The sequence below is a fragment of the Bufo gargarizans genome, chromosome 4 (genome assembly GCF_014858855.1).
Source record: "Bufo gargarizans isolate SCDJY-AF-19 chromosome 4, ASM1485885v1, whole genome shotgun sequence".
Lineage (NCBI taxonomy): Eukaryota > Metazoa > Chordata > Amphibia > Anura > Bufonidae > Bufo > Bufo gargarizans.
The window spans coordinates 212,708,926-212,727,564 of NC_058083.1; the positions used below are offsets into that span (position 1 = coordinate 212,708,926).

The window sequence follows — 18,639 nt, forward strand, 5'->3', positions numbered from 1 at the left end:
CATGCTCACACATGGAGCATAATTCCCACACTGCACACGCTCATGTGAGACAGCCGTAACATTGATCTCCTTCCCTGAGGGTGCTGCCATACGTTCAGGTTTTTTGAAGCAGTATAAATAAAAAGTAATGTGTGTTCTTAAACGGGTTCTCCAAAATTAGAAAATAAAGCTACTTTCTTCCAAAAACAGCACCACACTTGTCCACAGATTGGGTGTGATATTATAGCTCAGCCCAATTTTCTTCAATGTAGCTGAGCTGCAGGACCAGGCACAATCCATGGACAGGTGTGGCGCTGTTTTTGGATTTTTCTAATCCTGGTGAACACCTTTAATATTTTCTTTCCTGTTTATTATCCAATCCTGATTTTGGCTTCATACTACCATCACTAGAAACCATGGTCCCTCACACCTAGTCTATTCTCTCTCCCTGGTTGTCACTAGTCACTTAACTAAAAGATTTAACCTCTCTGTTCTTTTTTCTTTTCCTCCTCTCAAGCATATTTCCCAGGTTAATGAGGCAGTACTGAACTCTAGTGTGAAACAAGCCTTACTGAAAAAAAACATGGATTGACCCAACATGTGCTACTAACTACCAACCTGTCTCTAATAACCACTTCATCTCTAAACTCCTGGAACTCTTGGGTGACTCTCAACTAAGGACTGGCCATAGACACTGCAGGGAAATTTCCGGTGGGCCGATGCCTGTGGGTCACCCAAGGCCTACTTCTGGCTACCGATACATAAAGATTTTATGTTCTCAGCAATTGATGTAGGAGAATTAGGTACTTATGCAGCTGGCCAGGGGCTGCAGAATTCAACTGTATTGCCGTCTTCTGGGTGATGATACAGTTTTCATACTTTGGGGCTGACAGCAGTATTTTGTGCTGCACTGTGGTATTTGGTTCTGCTGGGGCGGTATTTTGTTCTGCACTACAGTATTGTTGGCCTAGTTGTGTTGCCCCACCCTCTGTCAGTTTGGACCCACCTACAACATAGGGCCACTTTTAGTTATTTTTTAGTTTTTTTTTTTCCCAGGGCAACTTCAGTCTGCCCAGTCTGCCCCTGCTCTCAACTCATCTGTTTATTGTCACCTTGACCCATCACAATCTGGTTTTTGCATCCTGCTCTATAAAAATAGATCCTTAGTAATCCAAGCCTCCCAATAATGAAAGCTCAAGTACTTTTTTCCTGAGCTGCACTGCAGTAGTTCTCTGGAATGCACTACCCTGGAAAATTAGATTAACTTCCAACATTCACAGTTTCAAGCATGCTCTAAAAACACATTTTTGTTTTAAGCAGGTCTATCACTCCTAACTTATTTCCTTTTACTCCTCTTTCATTATTCCTCAGAACCTGATTCTTTCATTCAACACTATTCCCCACACTCTTTGAACTTCTGATACGGGCATGCACATATACAACATTTTTTGCAAAATTGCCTCATGATGGTTAGTGATTCGCTTTTGCAGCTTTATTTGCACAGCCCTCGAAATGGGTTGGCAATTGTTCTAAATGAGCACGCTTTACCTTTTGCATCACTTCTATTTCCACACAGATTGTTAGCTTCTGTGATCAGGTTCCTCACTAATATTGTGTGAATTTGTAATTCGTTTGTTAAGTTTCTTTTGCTCTGTACATGTACCATCTGAATTTTAGTGTTGTAGAATTTTGTAAATAAAGATTATTATTATTATTATTTACTCTAAATCTCCTGCTACATTGTATATTGATAAACTAAACAATGCATCTGCAAAGAAAAATGTCATTCAAAGAACAAATCATATCTTCAGAAAATCATTTTTTTTACTTTTTTTTTTTCAAGTTTTAGTTTGCAGGAGTGATATAGTGGATTTATAACGCAGTTTTCATACTATACACTAGGGGGTGGAATTGTACCATTTTAATGTTCCATTCGTGACTTGCCTTTCTTTTATAAAGCATTCTAGTGAGGCTTATAACAGATCCCATTGCAATGATGTAGTTCTTGCATTTCAATACCAGAGCAGTTGTAATCGTAAAAAGTAGTAATAATGATAATACTGCTCCTACTACTACAATTATTAAATTGTAGTTCCAGCGATATTATTATATATAGGGTTATATAGGTACAGCCAACAAGGATCATTACATTTAGGCCCCTTTCACACGGGTGAGAATTCCGTGCATGCAATGCAAGGTAAAAGCATTGCACCCACACTGAATCCGGACCCTTTCACTTCAATGGGGCTGTGCAGCTGAGCGCTGATTTTCACACATCACTTGTGCTTTGCGTGAAAATCGCACCATGTTCTATATTCTGCCTTTTTCACGCAACGCAGGCCCCATAGAAATTAATGGGGCTGCGTAAAAATCGCACAGCATCCGCAAGCAAGTGCAGATGCAATGCAATTTTTACACATGGTTGCTAGGAGATGATGTTAGTAAATTGACTAAAGTCAATTTACTGTATTATTTTCCCTTATAACTTGGATATAAGGGATAATAATAGCATTCGTAATACAGAATGCTTATTAAAATGTTGCTTTAATAAAAAAAAAATAAAAAAAACTCACCTCATCCACTTGATAGCGGATGAGCGGAAGCCAGCATCGTCTTCTTTCTTCTTCTTTGAGGACCTGCAAAGGGACCTTTGATGACGTAATCATGTGGTGAGCGCGGTGATGTCAGCGCAGGTCCTGCTGAATGAAGATACAAGGATCTTCTATCTTCATTCAGCAGGACCTGTGCTGGCGTCACCGCGCTCACCACATGGTGAATGCGATTACGTCATCAAAGGTCCTTTTGCAGGTCTTTAAAGAAGAAGAAAGAAGACGATGCCGGCTGCGCTATCAAGTGGATGAGTTGAGTTAATTAATTTATTTTTTAACCCCTCGAGCAACATTTTAGTAAGCATTCTGTATTAACCATGTTATAAGGGGAAATAATAACATCTGCACAACACCAAACCCGAACATCAGTGAAGAAGTTTGGGTCTGGGTACCACATTTAGTTTTTTATCACGCGCTTACAAAACGCATTGTACCTGCGCAATAAAAACTGGACAATGCAATCGCAGTCAAAACTGGCTGAAATTGTGTGCGCACTCTCGCAGGTTTCCCGCAATGCACCTGGGACGCATCAGGAGGAAATCTGAGACGCCCGTCTGAAAGAGGCCTTAGGCTTCATGCACACGGCCGTTTTCTTTTCCACTTACATTCCGTTTTTTTCTAATTCTGTATACGGTCCATATTAAGAACCATTCATTTCAATGGCTCCGCAAAAAAACTGAATGTACTCCGTATGCATTCCTTTTTTCAATTTTTCCGTTCCGTTCAAAGCATAACGGACAACTATAGTACTGTTCTATCAAATTCCACAAATTCCACAAAAAACAGAATGCACACGGACGCCATCCATATTTTTTGCGGATTCATTTTTTGCGGACAGCAAAATACTGAAAAAGCCATACGGTTGTGTGCAATAGGCCTTAGTAACACTGTTTTGAATACCACAAATTGAATATATGATCATACCCACATCAGAAGCATCACGCATATCAGTTCAATAATAGCATACATAGCTATATACTTGAACATGAAGAATGAAGTGACAAGACAGTTTCTTCCTTCTCTGAAAAGTAAAAACAATGAAATGAAATGAATACCTAATAAAAATAAATGACATCATGCCAATTTCTATATACTAATGTAATATCTGTGAGGTCCACCTGTAAGTCTTGTAGGCCAGGGATCAGCAACCTTTAGCACTCCAGGTTCTGTGGAACTACAATTCCCAGCATGCACACTTAGGGTGGGTTCACACCTGCGTTCTGGATTCCGTTATGGCTTTCCGTTATAACATGGTTGTAACGGAAAATAACGGAATCCATAAGACAGAAGTCAAAATGGAAGCCTTTAAGAGGCATTCCATTTTTATCCGCCTTAATAGAAGTCTAATTGCAATTGTAACGGATCCGTCTGGTTCTCGTTATGTAAGACGGAAAACAAAGTCCTGTCGACAGGACTTTTTTCTCTGTTCTGCATAACGGAAACGGGACGGATCCGTTATAATTCTCATAGACTTCTATTAAGATGGAACGCCTTTTAAATGCTTCCATTTTGCATTCCGTCATAATACAAGTCTATGGGCAGCAGAACGGATCCGTCCTTCTGTCTTATGGATTCCGTTATTTTCCATTATAACCATGCTATAACGGAAAGCCATAAAGGAATCCAGAACGCAGAAGTGAACGCACCCTTAGCTGTTCTTGTAACTACCCTAGAAGTGAAAGGAGGATTCTGGGAGTAGTATTTTCAGAACAGCTGGCATGCTGAAGGTTGCTGATCCCCTTTGTAGGGTATGTCTATACTAGACAGGAAGTAACCAGAAAACATTTGCCTCAGGTTTTGAAGCAATTCCATAGCAAAATCCATGCTGTCTACTACAAAATCTGCTTGACTTGCAGTTTTTTCCTCCACAGTGTGTGAATGAGTTTTCTCATCAGCTTTCCAGCTACTGTAAATGCTGCCCACAGTTCTGCAGTGGAATATCTGCATCATATCTGTCCCATGTAGATATATTCAAAGAATGTAGAATGTCATTCTGATTTGTTCTTTCTGATAAAAAAGAAACGGTGCAGTGCAGTTCTACAGCCATTCTTCCTTCTAACCACCCCTGCTACTTCCTAACTTATATCCGGTAAGTCTGAGTAAGATTATTAGCAAAATTGCTTCATGTTTTATTTTCAGATACAACATAGATAATAGTTACTTAGATGAATCCAAAGAGAAAAGTGATCACACAGTAAGGCCTCATGCACACGACCGTAGTTAAGGTCCGCATCTGAGCCGCAGTTTTTGCGGCTCGAGTGCGGACCCATTCACTTCAATTAGGCCGCAAAAGATGCAGAGAGCACTCCGTGTGCTGTCCGCATCTGTTGCTCCATTCCGTAGCCCCACAAAAAAAAAATATAACATATCCTATTCTTGGTCGTTTTGCGGACAAGAATAGGCATTTCTACAATGGGCCGCCCGTTCCGTTCTGCAAATTGTGGAAGGCATACTGGGAGCTTCTGTGTTTTTCAGATCCGCAATTTGCAGACCGCAAAAAAATGGAACGGTTGTGTGCATGAGGCCTAAAGCTCAATAAAACATCATAAAGTTGCTTCTTACTTATGATTCAGTAGAACTCACTTGATAAGTTTTGGCACACATTGAATATTGGGGGTTTTCGATGTAAACGGTGAGGCTACAGAGGCCTCCAGTTCCGACAAAGAAATTCCAGCATGAGCTACTTTTAAGGCCTGAAAAAACATTACAATATGGTTCAACATCACACAAAAGTGGAGTACATTTAGACTACTCCCGATTTGACTTGGGGCTAGTCATAAGGGAATTAACTCTTGAACCTTTCTACAGGGTTCTGGCAAGGGAACCACCAGGCTGCTAACTCGTGGTGTAGTCTGGTTGACAGCTGACCCATGGCAGTAAAGCGATACTAGTGCAGAGCACCGAGGGATCACACGGAATCATAGTCAGGTACAGGCTGAGGTCAGGGCAGGCAGGGCACATGCAATCTGGGAAACAGTCCACGGTTCGGACAGGCAGCTCAGGGTCAGTACGGAGATCATGCACAGGTCAAGAAAGGTAGCGAAGTGTAAAATACAGAAAACAGACAGGAGCAAACTACCACATATCAGCTCACCTTAGCAGGACACTAGAGTACTGGGAACATATTGCTTAGAAAGGGCCCAAAGGTTATCAGCCATTAGCTGGTGTTAATTAGGGTGAGCTCATACTGGCCCTTTAAGAGCCAGAGGGAGCACCCAATCACTCTATGGGCAGAAGGGAAGAGGCTTTGCTGGAAAGACAGCGCAGCCTGCGTATAGGGACAGAGCAGCTCTGGCGGGCTGGTGGAGAAGGGGTGAGCGGGAGGAGGGTCCGCTCCCCCAGAACACAGATGATTGAGGGAGAGGAGGAGAGGAACAGCAGCCACTGCTATAGCAGGAAAAAGTGCAGAGTGTTGCTACAATAATTCAGCAGCCATGTTTGATCCATCCAACATGTTCAGCATCTGGTTTTAACCCTAATAATTTTAAAAGTGAAATACCATTAGGTTCATAGTAGGGAGAAATCCCAGACCTTATGGAGGGATCCACATGGGATTATGGCCATCCCTGTGAATCCCCCAATTTTATTGCTTTGCGGAAGGTTTGCCCGCCTCAATGCTGTGTGCCGTCTCTGGTACCATCACACAGGAGGATAGGGGATGCTGCATACATGTTCCAAGTAGGGCTGCAGTAAACGATTATTTTAGTAATCGAGTATTCTATCGATTATTTTTACGATTAATCAGGTATTCTAATAAGAAAAACCTTCTTAAAATAACGTATTCCATTTTAAAAAACAATATTTTTATTTATTACAGTGGTATAGCAAATAATTGCACACAGCTTCTTTCACAGCTGCAATATACATTCTGTCAGAAGAACAGCCAGCCGGAATATACCATATCGGGTACAGCTGGATACTGCCGACTGCTGCAGCGATGGACTGTAATGGGGTCCGGCCTTGTTACAGCATTCAAGGTGGGTTTTGGCCGGACAAACAAAAAAAAGCTTTGTATGATACGTGGCATGTATGCCAGAACATGGCCAGATGGCCTTGGACCACATTATGGTCAATGAGAGCGTATAGCTGGTTGTATCCGGCTCTACCCAATATACGGTATACTTCAGAAGGCTGTTCTTCTGCCAGAATGTGTATCTAAGGCTATGTTGTGAACTCCAGCAGTCTGTTCCGATGGAGGAACAGACTGTCGGAGTTCACTGGCTGCATCTGTCATAGCTGGATGCGGTCAAAAAATGCTGCACAGTGACATAACATTTTGTGGCCGGACTCGGGCCAGTCGCCAGATGATCAGAGTCCCAGTGTTCACACTGCAATGTGAACCTGTCCTAAGCTGTTAGGCCTCTTGCACACTAACATGTGCGCCCTGTGCTGCGGGCCGCAATGCACGAACATCAACCGTGAGGCAGCCGCAGAGGATTCGGACCCATTCACTTTAATGGGTCCGCGATCCGCCCATTCTGCAAAAAGACAGGACATGTTCTATCTTTTTGCGGAACGGAAGTACAGGACGAAGTACAGGAAGCACTCCGCACCCTTTCACATCTCCGTATTTGCGTGATGCTGAATGCCCATTAAAAGGCGCCCATATATTGCGGATCTGCAAATGCGGTTCGCAATACGGCCACGGAGCGCACACGTTTGTGTGAAAAAGGCCTTAAAGAAGCCTAAATAACATGATCAAATTTATTTTAAAAGCAAAATTGCCTTACCCTTTATGTTGTGCAACTTTCAAGACTTTCTGGCAACTTTAGTTCGGACTATCATGCACACATCTGTACTGTTTTCTTCTAAGGCCTTCTGGCATTTTTACACAGCAAAAACAAAAACTATGGGGGAAAATAAATTTATCAAAAGTGGTGTAAAGGAAAACTGGCTTAGTTTCCCAATAGCAACCAATCAGATTCCACCTTTCATTTTCCAAAGGAGCTCTGAATAATGAAAGGTGTAATCTGATTGGTTGCTAAACCAGTTGACCTTTACACCAGTTTGGATAAAGCTATCTCCTGAATAAGTTACATATGGTAAAGTGCATGTAAGCTTGCATGAACAAGATTACCCTAAAGCAGTGATCAGCAACCTCCAGCACTCCAGGTGTCCAGGAACTACAACTCCCAGAATGTTTTAATCACTTCTATAGGAGTGGTAGTTTCAGAGCAGCTGGAGTGCCAAAGGTTCCTGATTCGGGGCCTAAAGGATCATTTGGCAGTTGCAATGAAGAAAAGTGAGCATATCCACATGCTCGAAACAGGCTGGCCCTGCGCTTTGATGCTATGTTTCCTGTTGCAAAAAACAGACGCTCTGCTGGTGTGGAAGTTGCTGGAATACACAGAAAGGACTTTGCTATTACTGGATAGCATGTTTCATTTGTTTTCCACCATGACAACAGATTCTCTTTCTTGGATACAGGGTGTTCTCCAAAGTACATCAAGACCTCCTTCTGCACAGACTGACTTAACTACTGCTCCTTATCCTCTTCATCACTGGAGCTGGACTCTGATGATCCCAATATATTCTGGAGGAATGATGTGGCTGTTGCGTGATCATTGGCATGCTTTTCTGCAGCAGGGTTATCTTCTTGTCCTCTTCTAGAAGAAGCTCCATCATGTTCACTGGGCCGTGTCATAACCTTTTTGGCAACAAGTGCCATGCTCTGTACTGTGCTTTGGACCTTGAATAATTCATCAGCAGACAATAATTTAAGTTTCTTAAATCTGGGATTCAGAGCAGCGGCAATTAGGGCAGTGTTTGAAGAGTCAGGCTGAAACATAGACAGTTCTTGCCATCTTGTGATCTGTTCTACCACATGAGCCTGGAATGACCTTAATGGTGCAGTCTCAAAAGCTAAATGCTGTATGGACTTCTTTAGGTTCTGCACTAGCTGTGGAAGTGCAGAGAGGGCAACGTACTTCTGGCTACTCAGAAACACTGTAGCTCCTTCAAATGGCTCAATGGCCTGGGTTAGCTCCTCAATCAGGCTCCACTGTTCAGGCTTCAGATCAAGGTAGTGGTGTTTTCCTCTTAGAGTCACTTCTGGGTCTAAGAGAGCAGCAGTCACTGGCCATCTTTGTTCCAGCAGTCTTGATATCATGTGATAAGTGCTATTCCAGCGCATACTTACAGTATATCATGCACTAGCATGCATTATAGTGTGTCCATCTGCTGTTGCTTCTCCTTTAGCTTGGTGCATGCCAACTCACTCTTCTTAAAATGCTCAACAAGGCATCTTACACAGGCCACATACTTAGGGCTTATGCACACAACCGTGTGCTGGCCGTTTGGTGAATTGGGTGCCGCAATTTGCAGTCCCCAATGCACAGCCAGATCCGTGCGGCAGCCGCAGACAGATCTAGATCCATTCAAATTTGTCCGCACCGCAAAAAAGTAGTGCATGCACTACTTTTTTACGGTGCGGAGGCATGGACAGAAAACCCACGGAAGCACTCGGTAGTGCTTCCGTTCCGTGCCTCCGTTCTGCATCTCCCGGATTGCAGTCCCATTGAAGTGAATGGGTCCGCGATCCGTGTTGCGGGATGCATACGGCCGTTGCCCATGTATTGCAGACCCACGGTCGTGTGCATGAGTCCTTAGAGATAGCTTGGTGGTTATTCAGAGCGCTTTGCACAACCAAGTTCAGGGTGTGGTCTGCACATCGCACCGATGCCCATCCATGTTTTTCATTTAAAATCTTCACTGTTGCTACAACATTAGCTCCATTTTAATGGACAACAGCTTTGACTTTCTCTGCTGGAATGGCAATAACATCCTCAAGCGACTCTGCAATATTTGAAGCTGTGTGTCTTTTTTAAAGGGGCATCATTGTTAGGCTGTAGGACTCCATTTCCCAATCCTTCCCAAGAAAATGATACGTCACCCCCAGATAAGCTTCTGTAGCAACGCTCGTCCAAATATCAGTTGTAAGTGCAATGCTGTCAGTCTCCTTAAGAGTGTTCTTGAACTTGCCTTTGAATTCTTCATACTTTTTCTCCATAATTTTCATGAAGTAGGTTCTTGAAGAAAGAGTATCTTGGATTGAAAGTGGAAATCATCCTCTGAAAACCTTCATCCTCCACCATGGATAGCGGGCGCATGTCTATGGCAGGCACGTTCAGAATGCTGTCTGTAAGCTCAGCTGCTTCAGTTGAACGTGATGCAGCTGTCCACACATAGCTGTCCATACATCACTGTGATGGTGATTGTGATGTACTGAAAAAGAGGGTAAATAAGCAATTCTTCTTACAATACAAAGCCTGTGTGTTGTGTGTGCCACTAAGATCATAATAAAGGTTTCCTTTACTTACCTTGGGTCCGGTCTGCTCTGTGAACTACTGGGTGTTTTCTGGTGAGATGTTGAAGCATTGATGTTGTGCTATTATGGTAGGCTAGTTCAGTTTTACAATAGACACACTGTACAGAGCTTTTGTTCTTTTTCAGTTTGAAATGATTCCAAACTTTGTGCCGTTTTCTCTGTCCTGTATCTTCGGTTCACCCCTCGGCCTGACTATTTTCTCTCTTTCTCCATTTCGCAGTTTAAGTAAAGTAATACTTCTTTAGGTCTTGCCTCTTGCTTTGTGCAACAGTAAAAGAGTCACAACTTGGGGGGGGGTTAAATAATAATTTCAGAAACAAAATATTTTTCATCAGAACACACAGATCATCAGATCAAACTACACCTCCCAAATCAGACTATCACATATCAGCCACAATAACCCCCAGGTCAGTCAGCCTTGCCCTCAAATCAGTCCCGTCCCCCCATGCCGCAAGTCCGCAATCAGACCCCCATGCCAGTGCCACCATGATCAGACCCCCAGGCTACCACCACCACCATCAGAACATCCCATGCTGCAATCAGACCCCTATGTCATCCATTGCCATTTTGCTGGCCCCAACCCACTCCCCCAGTGCCTCCATGCCATGCCATCTATTGTCAAGTCCCCCCAGTGCCATCAGATCAGCCCCTCCATGCCATTTCCCTCACTCCCCCAGTGCCATCATATATCATCATCAGCCCCTCCATGCCATGTCCCTTACTCCCCCAGTGCCATCAGATATCATCATCATTAGCCCCTCCATGTCATGTCCGTCACTCCCCTAGTACCATCAGATATCATTATCATCATCATCCCCTCCATGTCGTGTCCCTCACTCCCCCAGTGCCATCATCAGATATCATCATCATCAGCCCCTCCATGTCATGTCTCTCACTCCCCCAGTGCCATCATCAGATATCATCATCAGCCCCTCCATGTCATGTCCCTCACTCTTCCAGTGCCATCAGATATAATCATCATTAGACCATCCATGTCATGTCCCTCACTCCCCCAGTGCCATCATCAGGTATCATCATCAGCCCCTCCATGTCATGTCCCTCACTCTTCCAGTGCCATCATCAGATATCATCATCATCAGCCCCTCCATGTCATGTCCCTCACTCCCCCAGTGCCATCATCAGATATCATCATCATCAACCGCTCCATGTCATGTCCCTCACTCCCCCAGTGCCATCATCAGATATCATCATCAGCCCCTCCATGTCATGTCCCTCACTCTTTCAGTGCCATCAGATATAATCATCATCAGCCCCTCCATGTCATGTCCCTCACTCCCCCAGTGCCATCATCAGATATCATCATCAGCCCCTCCATGTCATGTCCCTCACTCTTCCAGTGCCATCATCAGATATCATCATCATCAGCCCCTCCATGTCATGTCCCTCACTCCCCCAGTGCCATCATCAGATATCATCATCAGCCCCTCCATGTCATGTCCTTCACTCTTCCAGTGCCATCAGATATAATCATCATCAGCCCCTCCATGTCATGTCCCTCACTCCCCCAGTGCCATCAGATATCATCATGAGTCCCTCCATGCCATTGCCAATGATCCATGTCCCCCAGTTACATCAGATATCATAGCCTCTCCATGCCACTGCCGATTTGCCATCCATGTCCCCCAGCGCCATCACTTCAAATCACAGGTGCCCCCTTCAAATCTGTAGGCCCCAACACCCCCCATCCCCCAGATTCAAGCCCCTGCTAGTGCTATCTTATACTTACCTTTCCTAGCAGTGCGCTGACATAGAGTCCGCAGGAGACGGACGCGTCTTCTTCCCAGCATGCAACAGGAGGGACCTGATGGCATACACAGCGTCAGCCAGCACGCTACGATGAGTGCACGCCAGGCCCTGCAGTGCAGTGCCGATTGGAGGCCACGTAGCGGTGAATGAAAGGCTTACTTTCGCTCACGCTTCGTGGTAACGTGATTTAAATAAATCCTCGATGCGGGAAAACTGCATCAAGAATATTTTTTTTTATTGATTACATTGATGGATCATTTTAGCCCTAGTCCCAAGTACCCCAATCCCTACCAGGGGGAGCTGGAGCACACCCAGATGACCACGGCATCTGAAGGGTTAATAGTCCGCAACTGGCAACCATTAGTGCCGGGTGTCTGCTCTCTAAAACAGCAGACACCTGATGGCCATGATGCCCACTGCACGCTCCAGCAGACACCATTTTAAATGCCCAGCCGCCGAGGTAAATTTGCTGTTGGCAGTTGGGAAAGGGTTAACTTCCAAGCCTTCACACTGAGATTGGGCTACTAATTGGGACTAAAATGATTAGGCAGTGTAGCCTGGGTATATTGGCCGAATGTAATTTTTCTAAACTTTACTCATCTCTACTGGTCGCTGACACCCTCTTCATGCTGCTTTCTCTATGCTCCTGCCTGATTCTTTCCTAGGTTGCATGCTCACTTTCGGCCTCTAAAAGGGTCTGTGTGCAAGCTACCAAATCCTTCCCCAGCCAATGGGTATTTAAAGGGGTTCTCCAGGAATTAAGAAAATTAAATTAGGTAAATATTACTTTATTATAAATATATTCCCAAATACCTTTCATTAGTTAAAAAGGCTTGTTTTGTCTGCGGAGAATGACTAGGGGAAACAAAATTGCCGCCGTCCTATTAGTACACACAAAACCTGTCCTAATCACACAGGAGGACAAGTTACTTCAGAACACTGAGGTAAAGAGCTGCCTCATCCTCCATTCTGATCGTGCAGCTGCAGAGCGGGGGACCCTGCATGTCAGTGACAGCAGTGCACCCCAGTTCCCAGGTGTCTCTGCCTTCTAGATCGCTGTATACACAGCGCTCAATGAGTGCTGTGTATACAGATCAGGAAGAGCTATGCACTTCCTGTTCCAGCCCGGTGGTCATGTGACCGCCAGGGCCGGGAGAGTGCAGGAGCTGCCCTGCATTGAGGCTATACAGCTCAGTATACTGTTGTACAGCCTCTCTGGGGGGTGTATTTCTCCTGTAACTGGGGCTACTATGTCAGTAGTTAAATGTCCTACAGAGGTCTTGTATGACCTTATGGGGGACACAAAGTGTAAAATAAAAAATAAATAAAAAATAAAGTGTTTAAAAAAAAAAAAAGATTTCATATATAAAAAAATAATAAAAATCCCCAGTTAAGTAATTAAAAAACATGTTAAAAATTGAAAAAAATAATATAAAATAGACATATTTGCCGCGTATATTTCACATGATCAACCCCGTCCGATAAACACCATAAAAATTAAAAATAAAGACTGTGTCAAAAAAAGCCATTGCTGTCACCTTACATCACAAAAAGTGCAACACCAAGTGATCAAAAAGGCATATGTCCCATAAAATTGTACCAATAAAACCATCACCTCATCCTGCAAAAAATGAGCCCCTACATAAGAAAATCGCAAAAAAAAAAAAAATATATATATATATATAGCTCTCAGAACATGGAGACATTAAACATCATTTTTTTGTTTCAAAAATGCTATTATTGTGTTAAAGTGAAATAGATAAAAAAAGTATACATATTAGAAATTGACGCGTCCGTAACAACCTGCTCTATAAAAATATCACATGAATTCACCCCTTAGGTGAACACCGTAAAGAATGCTAAATAGAAACAGTGCCAAAAAGCCATATTTTTTGTCACCTAACATCACATAAAGTGCAACGCCAAGAGATCAAAAAGGCATATGCCCCCCAAAATAGTACCAATCAAACTGTCACCTCATTCCTCAAAAAATGAGACTCTAACTAAGACAATTGTTCAAAAAATAAAAAAGCTATGGCTCTAAAACATTATTTTTTGTGGTTTCAAAAATGCTATTATCGTGTAAAACTTAAATAAATAAGAAAAAGTATACATATTAGGTATTTCCAGGTCCATAACAATCTGCTCTATAAAAATGTCACATAACCTAACCCCTCAGGTGAACGCTGTAAAAAAAAAAATATTAAAAACTGTGCTAAAGCAACCAATTTTTGGGTCACCTTGCCTCATAAAGTGTAATAATGAATGATCAAAAACTCATAAGTACCCAAAAATTGTACCAATAAAAACGGCATCTCTTCCTGCAAAAAACAAGCCCCTGAACAAGACTACAAAAATATATATATATGGCGTTCAGAAAATATAGACACAAAAACGTTTTTTTTTTTTCAAAACAGCTTTATTATGTAAAACTGAAACAAACAAAGAAAGAAAGTAGACATATCTGATATCATTGAGTCTGTAAAAAAACTACTCTATAAAAATAGCACATGATCTACCCTGTCAGATGAATGTTGTAAAAAATAAAAACAGTGCCAAAACAGCCATTTTTCAGTTACCTTGCCTCACAAAAAAAACGTAATATAGAGCAATTAAAAATCATATGTACCCCAAAATAGTACCAACAAAACTGGTACCTTATCCCCTTCTTTCCAAAATGGGGTCACTTTTTTGGAGTTTTCACTGTAAGATGAATCTGGGGAGCTTCAAATGGGACATGGCATCTAAAAACCAGTTCAGCAAAATCTGCCTTCCAAAAACCATATTGCACTCCTTTTCTTCTTCGTCCTGCCATGTGCCCTTAAATCAGTTTATGACCACATGTGGGGTGTTTCTGTAAACCGCAGAATCAGGGTAAGCAATATTGAGTATTGTTTGGCTGTTAACCCTCGATGTGTTAAAGGACAAAAATGAATTAAAATGGAAAATCTGCCCAAAAAATTCAAATATAGAAATGTGATCTCTATATTCCTTTAATTCTTGTGGAACACCTAAAGGGTTAATACACTTTGTAAAATCAGTATTGAATATCTTGAGGGGTGTAGTTTCTACAATGTGGTCATTTATGAGGGGTTTCCTCTATGTTTGCTCCACAACCCCACAACGTGACTTCAAACCTGAACTGGTCCTTAAAAAGTCGATTTTGAAATTTTTCGTAAACATTTTTCAGAATTGCTTCTAAAATTCTAAGCTTTCTAACAACATTTTCAAAATGATGCCAACATAAATTAAACATATGGGGAATTTTAAGTAACAAATATTTTATGGGTATAACTTTCTGTTTTAAAAGCAGAGAAATATAAATTTTGAAAATTGTGAATTTCTCAATATTTTTTGTAAATTTGGGATTTTTAGCTCACAAGTTAAATTATAGGATGCTAAAAAGCAAAACAAAAAACTTTATTATAAGTTACTTAAAAAAAAATACTGGATGGAGTATATTATAATTGTAATAGTGTTAGTTCTTTTGATTAACAATATTGTAAACGGGGACAAAACACTGCCAACAGGAAGATGATATGCCAGAACTCGTATCTCTCATTCACTGGCCATATCTCTCCTGGTATTGTCCCTGTTCAATATCATTAGTCAGGATCTCGGCGGGGAGCCACTATGTACACTGCACTAATACTGCTCTAATATTCAGTGTATTGGCAAGGTTCCCTCAACCTCACTGAAAATGTATTCCTCCTACTAACTAATGTAAAACAATGTTGCAATCTGTCACTTATGAATTCAATCTTGAATAGCTTACTGAGGTCAAGTAAAGGCACTAGGCTCAACGTGTTTCCGGTTTACAAAAAAATTCTCATCAGGAGACTTTTGATTCCTAGCATATTAGCCTACTATAACCAAACACACAGACAGACAGACATGTATTAGCACACGTCACCTCTTGGGATTTTTTCATAAATAAAGGTGAAATATATTGACTCAAATTTATGACTATCATGAAGAACAATGTGTCACGAGAAAAAATATCTTAGATTGGCTTGGATAAATGTTCCAAAGCTATTACCACATAAAGTGACATATATCAGTTTTGCAAAGTTACTGTAGGCCTAGTCAGGAAGGGGGTAAATGGCCCGGTCTGGAAGAGGTTAATATGATAATTAGCTGAATCTTTGTCGGAATGGACATCATGAGGAGACATGAGGAAGCAGACAGGACAAATTGTGGTAATGGAGACGGCATGCAAGAGCTGTTGCTTATTAGCCACATCTGCTCATGAGCTCTACTCCTTCTGAGATTTAGCTGAAAATCTTATCATCTGTATTCGGGATCATAATCCCTGACAAACAGAGAGGAGGATGAGGCAGCTCTTTAGCTCAGTTCTGTGAAGTAACTTGTTCTCCTGTGTGATGAGGACAGGTTTTGTTTGTGAGAATAGGACAGCACCATTTTATTTCTCCTAATAATTGCTCCCTAGAAAAAAACAGCCATTATAACTAATGTTAGGTTTTTGGGAATATATTTATAATAAAGTAATTTTTAAGTATTTTCATTTTCTAAATTCCCGTAGAACCACTTTAAGAGACCCTCTCCAGGCAGAGGGTGCCTGAGCTTTAGGTTCCTTGGTGACCAGCAAAGGTGTTTGATAGTGAAGTGCTACAGCAATTTACAGATATAGCCAAGCTAAAATTTACACTGATAACACATCACAGTGTTATCTCATGTCATATTGTGACAAAAGCCATTGAAATACATTTAGTATTAATTAACCTTTTTATGCGAGTTTTCACTTAACACATTAACCATCTCTACCTGCCATATTCTAAGTTCTGTTTCCAACCTGCCTGTTTGCTCATACACTTTCAAGTCCAAGTCCCATTCAGTTCGATTTTAAGTTAGTCCAGTCGGCCTTGTCAGTCAAGTGCCCAGCCTGCCTGCCTTGTGTGTGCCTCATCACTTCCCCTGCCCAGAAGTCTTTTCTGTGTCTATGTTAACTGTGCACTGCTTTAACCTTTAAAACCAGCATATAAGCCTTAGTGCCTTAGTTCAGTCTGTACCTGCAGTTTTCCTTGTATTTTTTCTATATCCAGAGATCCCAGTGAGTTAACTGCCAACTATCCCAAGAGGTAGCGGTCTGGTTGCTAACCTGCAGCAACATCCAGATCACTGTATAGAAGCTAAAGAGTGAATACCAGGGAAGAACCAGAAACATTCCCTTGGGATGAGCCCTATGCCAAACCACTTAGTTTCACACTAGCTTAGAGTTCATACTAGCTGATCCGTAACAGAATAAAGCACAATGATAAACAGATAATTATTTATAATATGTATAGATTCTATTTATGGATTCTATCTATTCCACAGGACTGGCACATAGCAGAAGTTCAAAAATTGGTCAGCAGTGCCTATAGTTTTTTACTATAATGAGCCAATATAGACCAGTAAGTTTACCTTTTGTTGTAGATAAACTACTTGAGATGTTATCCCATCAAATAGCTACATATGTAGTGTCCCACTAGGTAAAGGTGGGCACTACACAAGTTAATGTGTTTTATTGCATTTGTGTATTTTCCCTGTGTTAACTGGGTGTCAGGCCTGTCAGGGTGCAGTTTAGAGAGAGCCCTAGATATATATATAGGAAGGCCCAGACAGGGGAGTGTGTAGTGTATTCCAGGGGACTAGAGGAGTTACCTCGTCAGCCTGAAGCTCCTGAGGCTAAGCTTAGCTCAGTTGAGATACCCCAGTAGTAGGACAGCACCTCCTGGGAGCAACCTGCAGTCACCTGTCACCTGAAGCAGAGAGAGACAGCTAGGAAACAAAGGTATTGTAACCTTAAGCAAGTGCCAATACTGGAGGAAGGAATTCATACCAAGGATTTAAGCCAGCGAATAGGCATCCGGGCCTTGGGATCCAGCCAGCTAGAATAGCTGTGGGGATAGAGCAGCATAGCACTGCCAAGCATTAACTATATACCCTCCAAGTATCTTGCGAGATTGAAACCTGCTGTGATATAAACCTGCTGTGCATTTGGGACTGTAAAGGACTGTATTACCATCTTGATGTAAAAAGTTGGACCGTTATAAGTAAAGCAACGTTTGGTTCACCATATTATCCGTGTACCTCACTTATTGCTACTGAAAACCGGTGTGCCACCGTTACAGGCACTGGCGTCACGAACCTTAAAGGGACCTTGCCTCAGGCACTCTAAACACCTGCAACAACCAGGGCACCTCACCCAACATCAGGCCAGGTCTCTACACCCAGAGTGTGCCCCAGAGGAACTAGTGTCTGCCTCTCATTCACTGCCGCATGCCTGCCCAGGGTCTTCCAAAAAGTGAGTAACCCTCGATTGCCCATACCGTGATCTCACTGTCGCTATACCCTGCAGGTCTGGCGTGTTGCACATATTAGCACAGGTTAATGAGGAATCATGCTTGTCAATTTTCAGTAATATGATAAGCTTCTATAAGGAGGTATATTCTATACTAATCATTGGATGTAATGGAAAAAGGACTTGGAAGATAAGATCATGAGGTGCATCAAAAACCACATTGATATACATGATGAGAATCTAGTTCCACCACTTCATAGTTCACTAGTCAGATTGCACATGTAATCTTCTGCCCAGTTTTGAGCACCAATGTAGAATAAAGACATATTAGAACTTAAGGTCAAAGGAATACAACCAAAGAAATCACATTGCGTATACTACAGTGTCGAAAAAGAGTAGCAAAATTGGGGATATTTAGTTTAGAAAAAATACAGCTCAGGAGTAACTTAATAAAATAATACCTAAAAATGGTTCACTACAGGTATATAGGTTTGTAATGTACCTCTCAAAATGACAACACCTAAAGTAAAATTATAGGTGGTGTAGGAAGGTGCAGGGGTCATTTATTAAGCTTAAATATTGTATGCCTATATTAGGCGTATTTCAGGTGCAGATTGCGGCACAACAGCTAATTGCACCACAATCTGCAACTA

At 42.0% G+C, this 18,639-nt stretch overlaps 1 pseudogene; it reads right to left on the bottom strand.

Moving 5' to 3' along the window:
• LOC122934686 overlaps window positions 1–18,639 on the bottom strand; it is a 261,344-nt pseudogene that overhangs the window by 39,113 nt on the left and 203,592 nt on the right.